General features: G+C 37.2%; 1 long non-coding RNA gene across 1 annotated transcript in view; it reads left to right on the forward strand.

Moving 5' to 3' along the window:
* The window catches only part of LOC121918852, an 11,812-nt gene extending 4,166 nt beyond the window's left edge, over positions 1–7,646 (forward strand). Inside the window, exon 3 of the long non-coding RNA XR_006101317.1 lies at positions 7,527–7,646. This is a non-coding gene — a long non-coding RNA (uncharacterized LOC121918852). The remainder of the gene's footprint in view (positions 1–7,526) is intronic.
* Positions 7,647–8,366: the final 720 nt, after the last annotated feature.

Here is an 8,366-nt window from a genome sequence, read left to right on the forward strand (position 1 = left end):
AGAGAAACAGAAGTGCTTGGTGATAGGTTCCCCGGGGTCCGGGATGAATATTTGTCCACCTGTCCTGAATGGGGGTCACGCTCCCCTTGAAAGACCTGTTGCGCAGTCTGGAGGTGCTTCTAGACTCGTCGCTCCACCTTACACCTCAGGTGGATGCGATGGTCAGGAGCACCTGTTATCAGCTTCAGTTGATACACCAGCTGCGACCCTACCTGGGCCGGGGGGACCTTGAAACAGTGGTTCATGCTCTGGTGACCTTCGGTTGTGATTTCTAATGCGCTCTACATGGGGCAACCCTGTATCAAACTCGGAAGCTTCAACTGGTCCAGAACATGGCAACTAGACTGGTCACGGATCTTCCAGGACCAGCCATATAACACCGGTTTTACAAGATCTACATTGACTGCCTATTCGCTCCGGGCGAATCAAGGTGTTGGTTATTACCTATAAAGCCCTAAATGGCTTGGGCCTAGGGTACTTGGAGGACCGCCTCTCCCATACAATCTGTCCCGCGCTCTCAGGGTCGCGGGAAGCAACTGTTGAGAGTTCCAGACACAAAATATACTGTAACAGCTCAGAGGGCCTATTCCATCTCGGCCCCACAGCCCTTGAACTCTCTTCCCGGCGAGCTCCGCTCAGCCACTCCCTTGACCAATTTAGGAAGGGGTTAAAAACCTTCTTTTCAAACAAGCCTTCCCCCAGACAGGGTAATTACCTGTACTCCCCCCTAACACACTGCACATGTAAGCTAATCAGCAGTTTGTACGTTTTATCCTGTTTTTAACGTTGTGTATAATTGTTTAAATTCTGCTTTTAACTGTTTTTATTGATGCTGTTGTTGTTGCAATTGTATATTGCACTCTGCTTGTCACCCGCTTGATCTATTGGAAAAGCGGGTTAGAAATAAATAATAATTTTATATTATATCCAAGTCGTTGATAAATGTTGAATAGCATTGGGCCCAGGACGGACCTGTGTGGGACTCCCCAGACTTTTTCTAGTGATGAAAGGGAAACAAATGTCATGGCTAGAAAAAAAAACATTGACTTTTCAATATAGCTATTCTAGTCTTAGAGTTATCAAATAGGATATTTTGTTTCCTGTTACATTTTTGTGTGACATGAAATGTGTTTCTAAGGCTTTGCATTTTGTTTTGTCTCTTTCATGCAACCCAGTTACAGCACATGATACCACTTTAATTGCCATGACTCTGTCCTATAACCTACTGGGTTTATAATTTGAAATTACTTTTCAGGGAATTCATAGATGGTTCCATGGCAGTTTAACTGGGTTCAAAGTGTTGTAACTGGGTGGTATGGAAGACACTGTTGTTGTATTTGCTCCTGGACAAAGTAAGTGCAATCATCTGGCTGCATTAACCCTAATTACCTGCTTCTGATATGAACAGGGATATTCTTTGTGAATAGTGACAAGGATTACTTTAATATATTTGTTCATTAATGTACTGTTCAAAACGTCTGCAAAAATGTTTAATTCCTATAATAGAAAACAAACTAATTTATGTAGATAAAGTTCTGGAGTCAATCAATGCACAACAGTGTGGGCTTAATCTAGTGCACTGTATTCACAGTGTGTTGTAAGCAGAGATCAACATAGAATGTAAGACTCTTGCCTACATCACTTCATGGTGAATGCACAGGCCATTGTAAGGTATAAATAAAAAATAAATAAAAGTTTTATTTTTATACAGTTTCAAATCAAGGCGGTGCACAAAAAAATTAACAGTACAATATACATAAAGCAAATACATATACAAAGAACCATATCACAATTAAAAACCTAAACATATTAAAAACATTACAACCCGTGCCAGTCTAATGCTGGCAGAGGGAGGGGGGGAGGTGAGTACGCATTGCGTGAGGAAGTATCAGGGGTAGGCTTGCTCGAATAAAATAAGTTTTAACCCCTTCTTAAATTGGGGTAGGGAGGTGGCTGCGCGGAGCTCATGGGCAGCGAGTTCCAGAGGCTGGGGGGCCGAGATCGAAGGCCCTCTGGAGTAGAAACAACCTGGCCTCCGGAACCTAGAAGCTTGCTGGCCCAGATGATCTGAGGGGTGCGGGGTGGGTTATATGGGGAGAGGCGGTCCATCAGATACCCTGGGCCCAAGCCATTTAGGGCTTTTAGGTAATACCAACACCTTGTATTGCGCCCGAAGCGAATAGGCAGCCAGTGCAGCTCTTTAAGCACTGGAGGTATTGTGACTGGCCCTAGATGTATTAGTGACCAGTCGGGCTGCCATATTCTGCACTAATTGGCAGCTTCCGGTATGATACAAGGGTGCCCCATGTAGAGCATTGCAGAAATCCAACAAGAGGTTACCAGATCATGTACAACAGTTTTCAAGGTCCCTCCGGCCAGGTAGGGACGCAGCTGGCATATCTGTCGAAGCTGATAACAGATGTTCCTGACTGTCGCATCCCTTGAGATTGTAAGGTGAAGCGACGAGTAAGGAGCACCCCCAGACCCCCTTATGTATGCCCTCATAGCCATCTTTTTTGGCCTGTTTCACCATAACATAAATTGTGGATTACATAGGATGCCAACAAACGCAAACTAATGCCTGAACACATTTCTGGACATCAGATTATTATGTTTTGCTAGTGGTTTAGGTGGGATCTCCTGTTTAAATTACAAGTGCATATTTAGATCACACTTTTGTTCAATGGAGGCAAAAAAGGTACTGGATTTCATAGTTTAGCTCACAAAGACAAATTTGCCTGTGAATGCCTGTGATTAGAAGGTAATCCCATTTTAAATCCATATAATTCCTGAGGTTTCTGAACCTGATCCAAGAATGGAGGGGAGAGGGCACATGGATTACTAAAAAATAAAAATCTGGAGCTTTAAACAATGATGGACAAGAAATATGCCAAGCACTTATACTAATCTACATGTAGCTAGGGATAAAAGAGAATCTCAGGAGAAAGAAAGGAAGGAGAAAGATCAAATGAATAGTGGGAGGAAGAAAGGGGAAGGAGGAAGAGAAAGGTAGAAGGGAGGGGAGGAGAAAGCGAGGGTGGGGAAAAAAAAACCCTAAGTAATAAATATCTATGTCATGGTTGGATTTGTCATGCCAGAATTTATAGAAGAGAAGCTAAAGTTAAAATCCATAATAAAATAAAATAAAATAATAAAATAATTATAAAATAGACTCAAAATTAATTAAATTTCATCTTTAGAAACAGCTCTCAACACTTTAGTTGTCATAAGCACCAAGCTAGTCCAGACAAGATGACTAATCTGAATAGAATCTGTAACTCCATGACATCTACTATACATGCTTCTCTGTTTTTTTTAATTATTTTTTATTATGTTCTACTACAACACCATACAATCACAATCACATTACATCATCAAACAACATAAATTACAAGTGACAAATAAAAGAAACATCACACACACCACTACAGTCATGAAAATTACTATAACATCCAGTTAACTTCTACTGCCTGGTCTCCTTCCTTATTTGGTTATTTTTTGTTTTGATGTATCTTTACATTGTTTTCCAAATACTTTCTTCACATAAATCTTAGTCTCCTCTTTCACTTTTAGCTTATTCTTTTCTCTATATCTTTCCCACCCTATGTTAAAATTCTTTGGAGTAAAACATCTTTATTCTTGGCTTTGGATCTTGTTAATTTAAATCAAACAATAATAAATTATATTTTTTACTTTACTAAGAGTCTTACTTATCCATAGCCATTATATCTTTTCAAAATGACATCTTATTTCTTCATAATATAGAACATTCAACCATTTTTCTTTAATAAAGCAAAAGTAGCTGGTCTTTGTTATAGTTTCTTCATTTTTTATCCTTCAACCAACATGTCAGTCTATCCATTTCTCGCACTTCATACATCTTAATTAACCATTTGTTCATCGACGGAGCATATTTAGATTTCCATTCCGACGTAGACGATTCTTGCACAGGCAAATGAATAAAACAAAACTTTCCCTATTGATTTTTAATTCATCATAATCATACCCAATAAGTAAATTTGGGGCAGAATGAATATGGATTTTTAATTCCAGTTTATTATTCGTGTGTGACCCAGCCAATATTGTTTTGCTATGTCCCATGTCCACCCATGTGGTAGTAGTGTCCAGTCGTTTTCTTACATTTCCAGCACTCTGGATTTTGCTCTTTATACATATATGAAATTGTTTGAGGTGACAAATGCCACCTATGTCTCTATATATATTTTCTTTCAATTCCGGATTGACTGTATATTTAAAAACTTTAGTCCAGATAATTCCCATTTTTTTTGTAATCTAAATTGTATCCCATATTCTGAGCCCATCTCACCATGCTCTGCTGAACTTTTCTCTTCGTGTTCCCAAGTCAGTAACATTTTATATATGTCTCATAATTCTTTTTCCCCCCTTACTTATTATACTTCCCATTCTGTTTGACTCTGAATTCCTATTAATTTCCTATCCATTTCCCACTTTCTTTCAGTTGCCTGTACAAATACCAGTGACACCTTATGCCAATTCCTCTAACCCCTTTGAGATTTTATCTCCAATTCACTTGTTTCTTCTAAAAATCAGCATATCTAAGCCATTTTATTTGGAAATGCCTTCTTTCCGAAAAAGGCCTCATGTGGTGAACAACTTTGGGGGATTTTACACATAATCTTGGTTTGTCTTTCCCAAACTTTAACATTGCTCTCCTTAATATGATTCTTACAATCTTTATGTATTTTTTCCTTATGTAAAATAAGTACCCATGAAGACCAAGTCTTAATTTTATCTTTTCCCATTTAACAATTTTTCATCTTCCAAAGTTAGCCAATATGCTAACCACAAAATATAATATAAATTTTAAATTTGACAGACCCCAACCACTCGACTCTTACATCACAGAGTATCTCATTTTAATTCTGGCTCGTTTCTATTCCATACAAATTTACAATATCTTTTTGCCATATGTCCATGGTTTGAAAACATGCCGTATCAGCAATGTCGGAAAGTAAAACAAGATTTTAGGTAACACATTCATCTGAATTACCGATATCCTCCCACAAGGACAACTGAATTTCCCCCCACCTATCCAAGTCTTTCTTTATACCCCCACACCTTCTCATAATAAGGGAATAGATCAACATTTTTATTTGTTAAGGTGACTCCCAGATACAGTGGTGCCTCGGTTACGAAATTAATTCGTTCCGTGGCACCGTTCGTAACCCGAAAAGCCTTCGTAAGCCGAATGCCATAGGCGCTAGAATGGGGAAAAGCCGCGATTCCGTGCGAAAAAGCCGAAAAAAAGGCACCAAAAGTTTTTTCGTAACCCGAAAAACATCGTAACCGGAACAGTTTTCCTATGGATTTTTTCGTATCCCGAAAATTTCGTAACCTGGGGTATTTCGTATCCCGAGGTACCACTGTATTGCTCTTCTTTACAACTTTGAACCCACATGGTCTTCTAATTGTTTTTTCTCTTTTTCATTCATATTCTTTATCAACATGTTGTCTTGTCTTTATTCACTTTTAGACCTGATATTTTTCCAAAATCCATCAATATTCCGCCAAAGTTTCTACACAGCTGTTAGGGTTGGTGTATACAGTGGACCCTTGTTATACGCTGGGGTTTGGTTTCAAGATCCCCCATGGATAACAAAATCTGTGGATCTCAAGTCCCTTAAATATAAAGACATAGCAAAATGGTGTCCCTTATAAAATGGAAAACAAGGTTTGATATTTGAAATTCATACTTTTTTGAACATTTTCAAACAGTGTATGCTTGAATCCGTGTATAAGAAATCCGTGTATAGAAAGGGCTGACTGTAAGATGAGAATTCATAGTGCCCTTGCTTAAAAATCGCACCATGGTTTAAGAGAAAGAAAGTGTCCCTTTAGGTAGTAAGAACGCACACCCTTTCAAAGTCACTAGCAACCCCAGGAATTTGCATGAATTATAACAGGAATTATTGCTTCCCTCCAGTTATTTCTCTAGGAGGTGCCTTTTAAAGAGTTTCGTTCTTAGCCTCACTCTTTAAAACATTTATAATGTGCTGCTATTTTGTCAGTTGTTCTAGTTGAGTAATGAAGCAATGCAATGATAACTTATTAAAATGATACTAGCAGATGTTTAAATAAATTCATATTAACATGTTGAAGCCAACTATCTTCCTCTCATCCTTGAATACGTTCATTCATTAGTGAAACCAGAATACTACCATGTTAATATTTATTTGTATTCCTTGAATGACCTCAATCATTCTAATCCATTAATTCAGCATATTGTCCTTTTAAATCTTAGGCTAGGAATAAGGGGGTGAAATGTATGTCTTGCAGTCCTGTTTCATTATTGTTGCTTATAGAAGGCAGTTTTGTGAAACCTGGTCATGTAATTTTCCCATTTTCTTCTTTGCCTCCCCAAGCTCTTGTATATCCACAGAAGCCCAAAGAATCTCTGGCTTTTTCAAATAGTTTATTTCTTCATGCTGTAGCTCTTCATTTGTTTTATTTTATTTTCTATTAATTTAATTGAATTGAATTTATTATATTGAAAGAACAGATTGGGGCACATGATAGCATCAGGTTAGTAGAATTGTTTTGACAGTTTGCATTGGAAAATGCATCAAGTATTGTTGGTTTGTGCCACATTTTGATGTTTTTGCTTCAGGATGACATGTGCATAATTCAGGTAGCTGAGAAGCACATTGAGTCTACACATGCATCCATATATGATGGCTGGAGAAAGTGCCAGGTTTCAAAAAACAGAAATAATTTGGCTTTTTTCATTGTGCAGTAAATTATGCCTGTTTACATTTTGTCATACTCTAGTTGTAGATGGGAATTTGCAACATAATGTGCATTCAACTTCTTTGCCATCTGCTGTCCATTGATACCCTCTCACTGAAGTTGGAAAGTTTGGTATTACAGTGTTCTTAGTGTAACAAGCAATACCCAAACTGTACATTGAACTATTACATTACGGAGGTTATCTGTAGTGGAGAGAATAATTTTATCAAGGTAGTGAATGATTTGAGGTTTTTAAAACCTTTTTGTGTCTTACAGAAATTACTAGCATCTCTGTTCATGTTCAAGACCCTGAATAAAGTATGAAGATAAGACAAGTGTAACAAAAATCATGTCACTCTATAGCTTGTTTAACTGTTTTTAACCAGTAATTGGTGGGCATTGAAAAGAACATGAGATGTGATATAGTTGAGAGTACAGGAAAAAAGTTAAAATAATTTTTGCGGTGTAGCACTTCCTGAACACAAGATTTGACTTCGGTAGAACATAGTGATACAGGATTACATAGTAATACTTGGCCTGAAAAAGCTTGCAAAGTCAGAAAGAAGTAGCTGCGGACATATTTTTAAGTGAAATTTTGTTCTAAATATAACATCAGTTACTGCTTCCTTAGAGGACACTGCCTCCAATGGGGTACAAATACACTAAATCTGAAGTGCTCTGGTGGTAAAAAAAATATTTAAATGAAATGTGTTTTGCTTCTGATTGAAGCTTGTGTTTTTTATTTAAATTTCTTTTAGTTATGGTAAACATTTGAACCCCTAGGAGAAAAGGCTGAAAATGATCTTTCCCAAGTACTAATGAATTGTGAGAAATATTTGAAACAACAACAACATGTGTTCATAGAGACATCATTACGTATCCTTTTTCTAAAGCTGTTAGTTGTTCTCACCATGTTTTTAGTCAGTAAATCATCTAAATAATTGTGCCTGTGTTCTCATGAATTTTAAGATAGCAGGTGAGAAAACTTATCCTTATATATGCAAGAACTTCATGTAATGTTCTTTATTAATAGTTCAAAAATTGCTCTTTAATCCACACTTTTATTTCTGCCGTACAACATTTGTACCTATAAATTTCTGTATTTATTGGAGTAGATAAAACAGATCAATATGCATGTTCTACAACATACTTGTGTTAGCAAGAACCATGAAAAGATGTGTGTGATCACTTGTATAGTTTGACATAATGGTAATATGATAGCCTCTGTCTTTCCCCCCAAATGTTTGTTCTAAAATAGCTTAAGAATTTGTGGTTGAAAGGGTTTTTAATACTAGTGAATAAGTTTCCTTAACATATATCATCAGGTGGTCGGGAGGGAGGATATGCAAGCTATGATTGGTTTGCAGCTTCCATATTTCTAATAATGGATGGGAGATGGGAAAAAACATCAACATTTCTCCAGCAGTTTCTCACATCTTCTTGTTTCAGCATTCCCTTTGGATACCCCGGCTGCATCGTTCTGTAAGACTTCAAAAGAGGTTTCAGCTTGATAAGATTTGCTTTGAACATTAAATGAATGTTATTAATTCAGAAGTTTCTTTTTTAAAAAAATATCACTTAAAGCTTTTCTAAGTGTT

The sequence above is a fragment of the Sceloporus undulatus genome, chromosome 1 (assembly GCF_019175285.1).
Source record: "Sceloporus undulatus isolate JIND9_A2432 ecotype Alabama chromosome 1, SceUnd_v1.1, whole genome shotgun sequence".
In the NCBI taxonomy this organism is placed as follows: Eukaryota; Metazoa; Chordata; class Lepidosauria; order Squamata; family Phrynosomatidae; genus Sceloporus; species Sceloporus undulatus.